A 13,453-nucleotide genomic window follows, 5' to 3' on the forward strand; every position below is an offset into this window, starting at 1 on the left:
GCAGCTAAATTTGCCAGGATTGCCAGGGTGTTATGCAGATTTTGCGGACGTGTTCTCCAAAAAAGTTGCAGAGGTACTACCTCCCCATCGCCCCTATGACTGTGCCATTGATTTGTTGCCAAATGCTAAGCTTCCCAAGAGCAGGTTGTACTCCCTGTCACGTCCTGAGACTCAGGCTATGGCAGAGTACATTCAGGAGAACTTGGCTAAGGGATTTATCAGACCTTCACAGTCTCCAGTTGGGTCGGGGTTCTTCTTCGTGGGTAAAAAGGACGGTTCGTTGCGACCCTGCATCGACTTCAGGGAATTGAACCGTATCACGATTAAAAACTCATACCCACTGCCTCTCATTTCGGTCTTGTTTGACCAGCTTCGTACTGCCACCATTTTTTCTAAGATTGACCTACGCGGTGCGTACAATCTAATCCGAATAAGAGAGGGGGATGAATGGAAGACTGCCTTTAATACCCACTCAGGGCATTATGAATATTTGGTGATGCCTTTTGGGCTCTGTAATGCCCCGGCAGTCTTCCAGGATTTCATGAATGATGTGCTCAGGGAATATTTGGATAGATTCTTAGTTGTATACTTAGATGACATCCTAATCTTCTCCCATTCCCTGGAGGAACATCAGAAGCATGTACGCTTAGTCCTCCAGAAACTCAGAGACCACCGGCTTGGGGCGAAGCTGGAGAAGTGCGAATTTGAAGTTCAGCAAATCGCATTTCTAGGATATATTATCTCCCCAGAAGGTTTCCAAATGGAGGGTTCCAAGGTACAGGCAGTCCTGGATTGGGTGCAGCCCACTAGTTTGAAGGCGCTTCAGCGTTTCCTGGGCTTTGCGAATTTTTATAGACGATTTATCGCTGGATTTTCGTCTATAGTGGCGCCCTTGGTGGCACTCACTAAGAAAGGGGTTCCTGTTGGCCCATTACATCCACTCTCTATCCCATCTAAGCCATGGACCCACATTTCAATGGATTTTGTGGTGGACTTGCCCAAATCCTCGGGGATGACAGCCATCTGGGTTGTCGTTGACAGGTTTTCGAAGATGGCGCACTTCGTTCCACTGGTTGGGCTGCCATCAGCCAGACGCCTGTCTGAATTATTTATGCTGCATGTTGTGCGTCTCCACGGGTTGCCACTTGATGTGGTTTCTGACCGCGGATCCCAGTTTGTGGCCAAATTCTGGAGGGCATTTTGTTCCGATCTCCAGATTTCTGTCAGCTTGTCGTCAGGCTACCATCCGCAGTCTAATGGGCAGACTGAAAGGGTGAACCAGTCCTTGGAGCAGTTCCTCAGGTGTTATGTCTCCAAGTGTCAGACTGACTGGGTTGCTCATCTGTCCATGGCGGAGTTTGCCTATAACAACGCGGCTCACTCTGCTACAGGGATCTCTCCCTTCCGTTGTGTGTATGGGCATCATCCTAAGGCCAATTCTTTTGACCCCCTGGACTCCACGCCTGGTGGTTCCTCTGTGGTTTCGGTCCTTAGAGGTATTTGGCGGAAAGTGAAGAAAGCCCTTGTGTCTGTGTCATTAGTGACCAAAAGGGTTTTTGATAAGCGGAAAAGACCCTGCAGCTTCAAATTAGGAGACTTCGTCTGGTTGTCTACCAAGAATTTGAAGTTGAGACAGCCGTCTCATAAGTTAGGGCCCTGGTTCATCGGCCCTTATAAGATCACCAGGGTTATCAATCCGGTGGCATTTCAGTTAGATCTGCCCCGTTCTTTGGGTATCAATAAAACATTTCATTGTTCCCTTTTAAAACGGGCGATTAGTAATCCTTCTTCCAGTGGAAGACCTTCCCCTCTTCTGATACGTGGCCAGAGGGAGTTTGTTGTTGAAAGGATTCTTGACTCCAAGGTGGTTCGGGGTCGGCTGTCATTTTTGGTGCACTGGAAGGGGTATGGCCCGGAGGAGCGGTCGTGGGTGCGCAGTTGTGATCTTCATGCCCCCAGACTGATACGCTCTTTCTTCTCGCAGTTCCCCGATAAACCCGGTGGTAGGGGTTCTTTGACCCCTCGTCAGAGGGGGGGTACTGTTAGGGTCTCCTGCCCTGTGCTGCCACGTCGTCATGGCAACCGGGAGACAAGTGCTAGTGGAGTAACCTGAGCGCAGCTGATACTCCGGTTCGGGTCTTTTGCTGTGCAGTGGTTATAGGCTCTGTGCACGGCAGGGGATCCGGTGCTGGTTTTTGTGCTCACAGTCTGTGAGGTCTGAGTGGGGCGTGGACAGCACCTGCTTTATAAGGCCTCTTTTCAGGGTAAGCAGATGCTGCTGAATCTCTGTTGGTTAGTCAGTTCATGAAAGTTAGCCAGTACTGTGTAGCTTTGTATTTGTTTGTTGCTTACTGCAAATAGGCCTGGGGATTTGGTATTACACTCTGCCAATCCAGACCTAGCAGTAAGACTGGAGTCAGTCGTTTAGCTTGCTGGGGTTCTGTTATTACTCTGTGAACTTAGCAAGTTTGCGGCTGTATTCTAACACTTGCCTGTCTAATCCTGTCTCACTGTGCTAGGTGTCAGGGGTCAGTTTAGTGGCAGTAAGCTTAAACCTGTGCACTGCAAGTGAGAATCAGGATTGTGGAGGCTCTCCTTGTGTCTATCATTCCATCTCTGACCAAGGAGTTTACTGCCACACCCGTTGGTAACCCTTTAGGGTTTTGCTGTTGCCCTTAGCAACAGCATTTCGGGTTCTCTACGTATTAAAACACAACATCTTGCTTTTTACATCTGAGCAGTTCTAATACAAGGGAGATACCCAGTTCCTTAGCCTCTGGGCTTCTCTGTTCACTGTGTGTGTATTTTGTTACCCTATCACCTTCTGTGTACGTTATGTCATATTCCCCAGTTTGTCTGTGAGTCCATTTGTTTTGCATAACAGTTCAAACACCAGTACATTCCTGCAGACACTGGAGTGCATAACAGTTCTGACACTAGTACTTTCCTGCAGGCACTGGTGTGCATAACAGCCACCTGGTTTGAGTTAGGTGCGTATAGAGAGACTATAGTGACAGGTTTACTTTCCAAAACACCCGTGAGGATCAAGTATCGGCCTGCTTTATCTGCAATTTGGGAGTGGAGAGTAAAAGGAACATTATCTCTAAACAACAGAGCTACTCCATTTCTTTTAAAGGGGCCGTTAGCGAAATATCCTATAGGGAACCTGTGGTCTTTCAACACAGGGGGATTATGGGAGGAAAAGTGAGTTTCTTGTAAGGCGACTATATCAGCTTTATATTTATGAAAGGAGGATAAAGCTAATCTACGTTTGTTGGGGGAGTTTAAACCCTTAACATTTAATGAGAGAATACCAACCATACTTATTTAGTAAAAATACAATGCAAGTGACGACATCCCATCCGGATGGGGGGGGGGGGGGGGAGGGGAGGGATATAAAAAACACGGAGAAGGGGCGATAGATTCAAAAGCAATAAAACAAAGGGGAAGGAAAAGTAAACTGACCCAGTACATCGGGTCTGCATAGCTACTGCAGGGGAAAATGAATGCAGTAGATAAACGAGGGGCAGGCGGACTCTTCAATCCACCCAGAGTCATTGAGAAAACAGATAGCTAAAGTGTAGGGAGAATAAATGCACATCTCCCTCCAAACAAAAGTGGCACATGGGGAACAAACATATATTAAAGAAACACAAATGCAGCACAAAATGGTATGGCATATCTTACTAGCGGAAATACATCCGACTGCTGTAATCAGCGTGTACTGTAAAGATAGGCCATTTAAACAGATAAACAGGTAAACTGGGGCATGAACTGAACAGCCACTTTTAAGTAGGAGAGTATGCAGTATGAAATCCAGCAAGGAGAGAATGTAACTGACCTAGAGGAATTCAATAACCATAAGAGCAGCAATAAACAGAATTATAGTAAAGTTAATATCTCTAACGAAATAAAGAAAGGCATGTTAGAACATTCATTAATTACGTAGTGCGTTCACTCAGTGGACCATTCCGAACGAGGTGGAGGACGTCTTTCGTGAGAAGATGGCAGTTTCACTGAGATGTCCCAGTCTTCGAGTAGTTTCACTCCGGCTTCCAGCTCCGATATAGTAAATGAAGAGCCGTCATAAAATACAATCAGCTTCACTGGAAAGCCCCACCTATATCGGATATCTTGGGCCCGGAGGGTGGAGGTGATCGGAGCTAAACTGCGTCTCTTAGAGAGAGTGAGTGCGGAAAAGTCCGGGAACAATTGCAATCCTCCTAGAGTATCAGAGTTCTCTGCATCTCGAGTAGCTTGGAGAATACGTTCTTTGACGGTGAAGAAATGTACCCGGAGTAACGTATCTCTAGGTGAGGAGTTGGAGAGAAACCGAGGTTTAGGAAGGCGATGGATTCGGTCAATTAACAGTTCCGCATCGGGTACTCCAGGTAGCAGTTTACGGAACAGGGCCATGGCATATTTCGTCAGATCCGAGTTATCGACTGAATCGGGTATTCCTCGTATTTTAATATTGTTCCGTCTGGAACGATCCTCCAAATCTGCCATTTTGTTTTTAAATGTGTCCAACTCGTTTTGTTGTTGGTCATGAGCTGTAATGAGATCATTATGTGACGTCACCAGTTCTTCCAATTTGCGCTCTAGAGTGTCGGTTCTATCCCCAATGGCTGTCAGCTCAACCTTGACTTCACGTATGGCAGCTGTGAGGTCATGAGTTAAGTCCAATTTGAAGGCCGTCAAGACCTGGCAAACGGTCTTCACAGTAAGGGGAGCATCAGAATTCGGATCCACGCCCGACACTGAAAGCGAGCTGGTCAGAACAGATGAAGAGGGGCTTTTCGAAGAAGGGGCTGACACTCCTCGAGATGGCGGGGACGCCTGATGTTGTTTCCGGATCGGGAGAGATACCTGAGGAGGTAGTGTGCCTTTTGCTTTTTTAGGCGCCATAATGAGATAGAAGACACAATGGAGAAAAAATAAATGAATGATCTGAGAGTGTTGCAGCAGACGGATCCCTCTAGGCTGGTGCGTTATAAAGTAGACAGGATACTGGTTTTCAAACGTAGTTCCATGTTAAACGGTAAGACTCTGGGTGGGGAGGTCACATATTAGAGGTCACATCGCGACGGGCTGTAGGAGTGTAGAGGCGAGGGTCATCTCAAACCCGATAGTGATGGTATGAAAGCACTAGACAGCACTTGAGAGCAGTCTCAGATTAGTATGAGAGGGCACGATTAGATAGCCAAACGTACTGCAGCCAGCAGTGTATTATATGTCTTCAATAGGTTTAGGCCACTTGTATATATATATAGCAGGCAGGGTTTGTGAATGGAAATGCTGCTACAGAGCTGCTGTGCAGTGTCCCTGTGTTATGCTGCTTGTGGTGACAAAAGCTGTGGGATGCTTTTCAAGATGGCCGCCGCCAGAAGTGCCAGCAAGGAGTCTCTCCTTCTACCTGCTAATCCAGGCACAGGAGAGGAGCCTTCAGCCCCCTGCAGGTACCTGGGGGTCTGGGGAGTGTCTCCGCTGGCCAGGGGATGTGTGGAGCGCCCGCAGGAGGTCCGCCGGGTCCCGCCGCGGCCGCGAACGGCTCCCGGAGCTCATCGCCGGGATGCTTCCTAACTCGAGGCCCCGGCTTCTGGAAGTGGTATAGGCCGCAAGCTCGTAGCGGCGGAAATAGACTCTCAGCGGTGCGGGACTTCTCTCCAGAGAGCCCAACGCTGTCAGCAGCTCACTGGGGTATAAGTCAGGGGCCAATAGAGGGTATATTAGATGCTTTGTGGATGTTTTGAGTTCCTTATTTGCAGGAGCTCTAGCCCGAGGTGACTGCAAAGCACAACGTCCAAGCCACGCCCCTTGGACACACATCTTAGGGACTACGTTTTGGAACTTCCATCATACACCAGGGATACGACTGATGTCCTCAGAAAGATCAGTTACATACATTTGGAAGAAACACATCTCCTCGTGAGCCTTGATGTTGAGGCGTTGTAGGCATCCAGGCGGTGGAATATTCTTTGAGAATGCGGGGAATGAATGACTTTCACCAATTTCTGTTACAACTCCTCCAATTTGTACTAAACAAGAACTATTTCACCTTCAACAACCTCTTCTACACCCGGTAAAAGGAACAGCGATGGGGGCAGCCTGTGCCCCCACGTACGCCAACTTCTTCCTGGGCTGGTGGGAGAGGGAGTTTGTATTTTCTGACCTCTGTGAACCATATACCATACACATCATATTGTGGACACGTTACATTGATGACATCCTAATCATATGGGATGGCACACAAACCGTACTTTTGGAATTTATACAGCAACTCAACAACAATACTCTTAATCTTTCATTCACTTGTGACTACCATAAGGACAGTATTTCCTTCTTGGATCTTCGAATCTATAGGGATACTAACAATATGATCTCCACGGAAATATATAGGAAAAGCACAGCCACCAACACTCTTCTGTATCAAACCAGCTCACATTTTCCCCCTACAATAACCAATATTCCGAAAGGAGAATTCCTACGCCTTAGGAGAAATTGTTCAAACGACGAAGTTTTCAAGATAAGAAGTAAAGAACTGATACTCAGATTAAAAGACAGAGGATACAGCATGCGATCCATTAAAAAAGCAAAAAAATAACATAACCAAGACAAGAGAAAATGTAATCTTTAATACAACAACAAAAAAAACGTATGGAAGAATCCCAAACCATAAGATTTGTGGGGGATTTCTGCAAGGAATGGAGGGAGATCAAGTCAATCCTGCAAAGACACTGGCACATTGTACTTTCTGATGAAGATCTGGCCAAAAAATTAAACACCAAAATTGAACTTAGCGATCACCCAATCTAAAGGACCTCCTAGTCAGTAGCCATTTCTTACAACAACCATCACGTGAGCCACTAATAAAAGGAAGCTACGCCTGTGGTAATTGTAAGATCTGCCAACATGTGGTTAACAAACAAGAACTGGTGGACAAATATGGTGACAAGATAAAAATTAATGATTTCTTCAACTGCAAAAGCAAGAATGTCGTTTACTGCATTTCCTGCCCCTGCGATCTGAGATATGTAGGAATGACTACTCGCATGCTAAAAATCAGAACTCTTGAACATATGAGCAATATCAGGAATGCTGTCAAACACCAACAAAGAATGCAACAACTGACAACTATCTCAAAACATTTCCTAACTCATCATTCAGGCTCAGCCCAAGATCTCAAAGTACACGGCCTTGAGCAAATCAAACCGGGAATCCGAGGTGGAGACATTACACGAATGATCCTCAGGAAGGAGAGTGAATGGACTTTTAAACTAGACACCTTGGCTCCAAAGGGTTTAAATGAATACCTTAATTATAGTGTCTTTCTGTAAAGATGTTCTCGCCATCAAGCTTAATCCATCCTGCCCAACTTAATTTCACTGATGCACACTTTTAGGTGTCTCTATTCCCTTTCTTTCCTAAACTCATACACCAATATTGTCATTTTCACCTTTTTACACTTCAGTTTATCAATATTTTTTCATTTTTTCCACCGTTATTTGCACCCAGTTCTCACTTTCAATTCACTACGTCATCATCATTTCCTCCCCAGTACTCTCACGCTCACCACACTATTTTACCCACATTTTCACATTCTTCACATCCATGCTGACATACGCAAGGGCACTCTTCCCATCCATAACCTCAATCACTGCCCCTATATCCACTAGTTCATCAGGCCCTTCTTCACTCCCCAATCCATGCTTTTACACCCTCTTCACCCATTCCCATCACCCTCGCCACATTCCCGCCCTCCCCTTCACAATGTCCTGATCCATACTTCCCATTCTTTTCTTCCTCCCCATCTTACCCTTTTCTCCCCCCCTTCCCCCCCCATTTATTTATTTTTCCCCCTCCTTTTTCCCTCTTGTCCCAACTCATACCTCCCACACTATCCTTCCTCACATTCTCATACTATCCTCATTTAAACTCACCATATCCTTCTCATTCCTTCCCCTCCCCCCCTTCTACCCCCCCCCCCCCATTTAACCGGCCTGCTCACTGTAACAGCTCCTAACCGAGTACCCAGGCCATACTTAACTTTACTAGATTTTATCCCACACCTCTTACCCATCCAACACATCCAACTCTTCTCCCCCACACCTTCCCAAACCTTCCCCCCCCCTTTTTTTCCCCCTCCCCCCCCCCCTTATATACATCACACCCACAACTCTTTCCCATTTAATACAAACAGCAGTTTTTTGCTTTTAATAATTGATATCCAATAGGCTCTTACTGTCATACATCTGGTTATTCATAACTCGTAATCTTCTGTAATTGACCCTCTTCACCCCTTTATATTTACCACACGATTCTCATTGACTTCATTTTTCATTCATCATAATGTTATTACTATATCTATATTGTTTTCCAATATAGGGTGTACTATCTCCCTTTTCCGTTCTCCAAACCCAATCAGACTAGCTGAATAATAAGTTGATTCTTATTATATTCTCAATGATATTACTTTTATATACTTTTTAATTAGTCCCAGCCTGCTGAAATTTACTTTCCAATCCTATGTGATTCAACTCGGATAACCATATGGAGGTGCTTTTCACACCTCCTCCACTAATTGACAAGCTGCGCTCTCTCATAAATACAGGCAGCGGGGAACTCCGAGAGCAGGCGATCATGTGATCAAGCTCTCGGAGCGAAACGCGCGTCACTTCTGGTTCCGGCGCCCGAACTTCCAGTCGCACGGCCGCGGCCGCCGGCGCCTCTCTCGTCGACTCCTGCCCTGTCCACTGGTCTGAGGGTCTCCCGAAGAAGTTGGGTAAGATAGCCATCGGCCCCTGGCCGAAAACAGGTTCTCCCTGCCCAACCGCAGCTCCCCCTTGCTTTCCCACAGGGTTCACCAGGTACTTCCCCAGGTAACAGGGGAAAGCAGACAAATGTATGTTATGTGATGTACTTATACTTTTATACTCTTACGATTATTATGCATAACATATTTCTTGGTGCATGATTACTGGGTAAGGGTGGAGAAAGAGGAACCCTCTCACAAGGGACAGTTGCAATTTGTAATTATTATATATGCTAAAATCAATCTCAGAAAATTAGGGATATTGTTGTACTTTAGATACATTTTCTATTGTCCTGATTATTGTGGACACTACAAAGCCCTCCTGTTACTTAGGCTGTTTGGGAGCACAATTGTAATAGAGTCTTTTTTGGAAATACCAATCCCAAGACCCCACAGTCAGTATTATTGCCTTAATTTAGATTACTACTGACTAGATCTCCCAGCAATAACCTAGAAGTCCACTGTATTATTTTTTGACCGTATATAACCCAATATCTATTTATTCTGTGATTGACATCCTGGGTCCCAATACAATCGGAAAATGGTGCACCTAGGAGACAGATTTACCTATGGTCAGACCGCACTGAGTATGCCCAAACTCGTCTGATCTTGGAAGCCAAGCACTGCAGGGCCTGATTAGTACCTGGATGGGGAACCACCAGGGAATACTAGGTACCGTAGGTATTTTACTCTCCAACAGCTAAAGCAATTTGGGACCCATTGGACTCGAGGTAGTGACCTCATTCATATAAAATCCTGATCATAGAGGATATGTATGAATTATCTCTGTGGATGAGGGTTTACTTATTTTCGCTCACTTACATTATTATTTTGCCCATAATAGGTACATTGGTACTTGTGAACACTTATGCTCTTTAATCATTGATGCCAGCTCTCATCTTCTCTTAAAGTATACATTAATAAAAGATATTTTTTAATAATTTCATCATTTCAATTTTTCAAGTGTGCCCAGGAAAAGGCCTATATTTGCTTTTTTTGGTTCTTTGTTTTCTCCAAAGGACCATACCTATTGTTTCATAAGTTTCTCAAGTAGCTTGGAGAAACATGGAAGCTGAGAGATGGGACGGTAGTTTGAGAGAGAGGGTAGGAATTTTTTTTTTTTTTTTTAGAATGGGAGTAATCACTGCATGCTTGAACAGTGAAGGAAAGATACCAGTAAAGAGAGATAGATTACAGATGTTAGTTAAGACTAGGATGAACACAGGAGACAGCTTTACTTATTTGTGAGGTTATAGGATCAAGAGTCGAGGTAGTAGAGTAGCAGAATGAGAAGAATGTTGATACTTTATCCTTATTTGTGGGATCAGATGAAGAGAAAGTACCAGAGGGTTCAGGTAGGGAATTGAGTAGGTCACTGGTTGAGGAAGAACATACCATTTCATCTTGGATCTTATCAATCTTGTCTTTGAAGTAAGAAGCAAGATCTTGCGCCTTGATAGTGGCTGGCGGGTTGGGTGAAGGAGGGTTGAGAAGTGATTTAAAATAAGAATTTACTTACCGATAATTCTATTTCTCGGAGTCCGTAGTGGATGCTGGGGTTCCTGAAAGGACCATGGGGAATAGCGGCTCCGCAGGAGACAGGGCACAAAAAAGTAAAGCTTTTACCAGATCAGGTGGTGTGCACTGGCTCCTCCCCCTATGACCCTCCTCCAGACTCCAGTTAGGTACTGTGCCCGGACGAGCGTACACAATAAGGGAGGCAATTTGAATCCCGGGTAAGACTCATACCAGCCACACCAATCACACCGTACAACTTGTGATCTAAACCCAGTTAACAGTATGATAACAGAAAGAGCCTCTTAAAGATGGCTCCTTAACAATATAACCCGAATTTGTTAACAATAACTATGTACAGTATTGCAGATAATCCGCACTTGGGATGGGCGCCCAGCATCCACTACGGACTCCGAGAAATAGAATTATCGGTAAGTAAATTCTTATTTTCTCTATCGTCCTAAGTGGATGCTGGGGTTCCTGAAAGGACCATGGGGATTATACCAAAGCTCCCAAACGGGCGGGAGAGTGCGGATGACTCTGCAGCACCGAATGAGAGAATTCCAAGTCCTCTTTTGCCAGGGTATCAAATTTGTAGAATTTTACAAACGTGTTTTCCCCCGACCACGTAGCTGCTCGACAGAATTGTAATGCCGAGACCCCTCGGGCAGCCGCCCAAGATGAGCCCACCTTCCTTGTGGAATGGGCCTTAACAGATTTAGGCTGTGGCAGGCCTGCCACAGAATGAGCAAGTTGAATTGTGTTACAAATCCAACGAGCAATCGTCTGCTTAGAAGCAGGGGCACCCAACTTGTTGGGTGCATATAGTATCAACAGCGAGTCAGATTTTCTGACTTCAGCCGTCCTTGAAATGTATATTTTTAAGGCTCTGACAACGTCCAACAACTTGGAGTCCTCCAAGTCGCCAGTGGCCGCAGGCACCACAATAGGTTGGTTCAGGTGAAACGCTGATACCACCTTAGGGAGAAAATGCGGACGAGTCCTCAGTTCTGCCCTATCCGAATGGAAGATTAGATAAGGGCTTTTATAAGATAAAGCCGCCAATTCAGATACTCTCCTGGCGGAAGCCAGGGCCAGTAACATAGTCACTTTCCATGTGAGATATTTAAAATCCACCTTTTTCAATGGTTCAAACCAATGGGATTTGAGGAAATCTAAAACTACATTTAGATCCCACGGTGCCACCGGAGGCACCACAGGAGGCTGTATATGCAGTACTCCTTTAACAAAAGTCTGTACCTCAGGAACTGAGGCCAATTCTTTTTGGAAGAATATTGACAGGGCCGAAATTTGAACCTTAATAGATCTCAATTTGAGACCCATAGACAATCCTGATTGTAGGAAATGTAGGAAACGACCCAGTTGAAATTCCTCCGTCGGAACACTCCGATCCTCGCACCACGCGACATATTTTCGCCAAATGCGGTGATAATGTTTCGCGGTGACTTCCTTCCTTGCCTTAATCAAGGTAGGAATGACTTCTTCTGGAATGCCTTTCCCTTTTAGGATCTGGCGTTCAACCGCCATGCCGTCAAACGCAGCCGCGGTAAGTCTTGAAAGAGACAGGGACCCTGTTGTAGCAGGTCCCTTCTCAGAAGTAGAGGGCACGGGTCGTCCGTGACCAACTCTTGAAGTTCCGGGTACCAAGTCCTTCTTGGCCATCCGGAGCCACTAGTATTGTTCTTACTCCTCCTCACCGTATAATCTTCAATACCTTTGGTATGAGAGGCAGAGGAGGAAACACATATACTGATTTGTACACCCAAGGTGTTACCAGTGCGTCCACAGCTATTGCCTGTGGATCTCTTGACCTGGCGCAATACTTGTCCAGTTTCTTGTTGAGGCGAGACGCCATCATGTCTACCATTGGTCTTTCCCAACAGTTTATTAGCATGTGGAAGACTTCTGGATGAAGACCCCCCTCTCCCGGGTGAATATCGTGTCTGCTGAGGAAGTCTGCTTCCCAGTTGTCCACGCCCGGGAAGAACACTGCTGACAGTGCTATTACGTGATTCTCCGCCCAGCGAAGAATCTTGGCAGCTTCTGCCATTGCACTCCTGCTTCTTGTGCCGCCCTGTCTGTTTACATGGGCGACCGCCGTGATGTTGTCCGACTGAATCAACACCGGTTTTCCTTGCAGGAGTGGTTCCGCCTGGCTTAGAGCATTTTAGATTGCTCTTAGTACCAGAATGTTTATGTGAAGAGACTTTTCCAGGTTCGTCCATACCCCCTGGAAGTTTCTTCCTTGTGTGACTGCTCCCCAACCTCTCAGGCTGGCGTCCGTGGTCACCAGGATCAAATCCTGTATGCCGAATCTGCGGCCCTCCAATAGATGAGCCTTTTGCAACCACCACAGAAGATATACCCTTGTCCTTGGCGACCGGGTTATTCGCAGGTGCATCTGAGGATGCGACCCTGACCATTTGTCCAACAGATCCCTTTGGAAAATTCTTGCATGGAATCTGCCGAATGGAATTGCTTCGTAAAAAGCCACCATTTTTCCCAGGACTCTTGTGCATTGATGTACAGACACCTTTCCTGGTTTTAGGAGGTTCCTGACAGGTCGGATAACTCCTTGGCTTTTTCCTCGGGAAGAAAAACCTTTTTCTGAACCGTGTCCAGAATCATCCCTAGGAACAGCAGACGTATCGTCGGAAAACAGCTGCGATTCTTGGAATATTTAGAATCCAGTCGTGCCGTCGAAGAACTACTTTAGATAGTGCTCTTCCGACCTCCAACTGTTCTCTGGAACTTGCCCTTTTTAGGTCGTGCAAGTAAGGGATGATTTAGATGCCTTTTTTCTTTGAAGAAACATCTTTTCGGCCATTACCTTGGTAAAAAGGCCCGGGGTGCCGTGGATAATTCAAACGGCATCGTCTGAAACTGATATTGACAGTTCTGTACCACGAACCAGAGGTACCCTTGATGAGAAGGACAAAATTTGGACATGGAGGTAATCCTTGATGTCCAGGGACACCATATAGTCCCCTTTTTTCCGGTTCGCTATCACTGCTCTGAGTGACTTTATCTCGATTTGAACCTTTTATGTAAGTGTTCAAAACATTTTAGATTTAGACTATGTGTCACCAAGCCGTCTGGCTTCAG

The 13,453-nt window shown here is 45.8% G+C and overlaps 1 protein-coding gene and 1 pseudogene across 2 annotated transcripts in view; one reads left to right on the forward strand and one right to left on the reverse strand.

Moving 5' to 3' along the window:
- Window positions 1-13,453, reverse strand: part of SLC7A14 (solute carrier family 7 member 14) — a 246,794-nt gene that overhangs the window by 167,628 nt on the left and 65,713 nt on the right. The gene's annotated exons all lie outside the window — the stretch shown is intronic.
- LOC134913825 (5S ribosomal RNA) lies at window positions 9,378-9,496 on the forward strand (annotated as a pseudogene).

The sequence above is a fragment of the Pseudophryne corroboree genome, chromosome 4, assembly GCF_028390025.1.
Source record: "Pseudophryne corroboree isolate aPseCor3 chromosome 4, aPseCor3.hap2, whole genome shotgun sequence".
Taxonomy (NCBI): Eukaryota; Metazoa; Chordata; class Amphibia; order Anura; family Myobatrachidae; genus Pseudophryne; species Pseudophryne corroboree.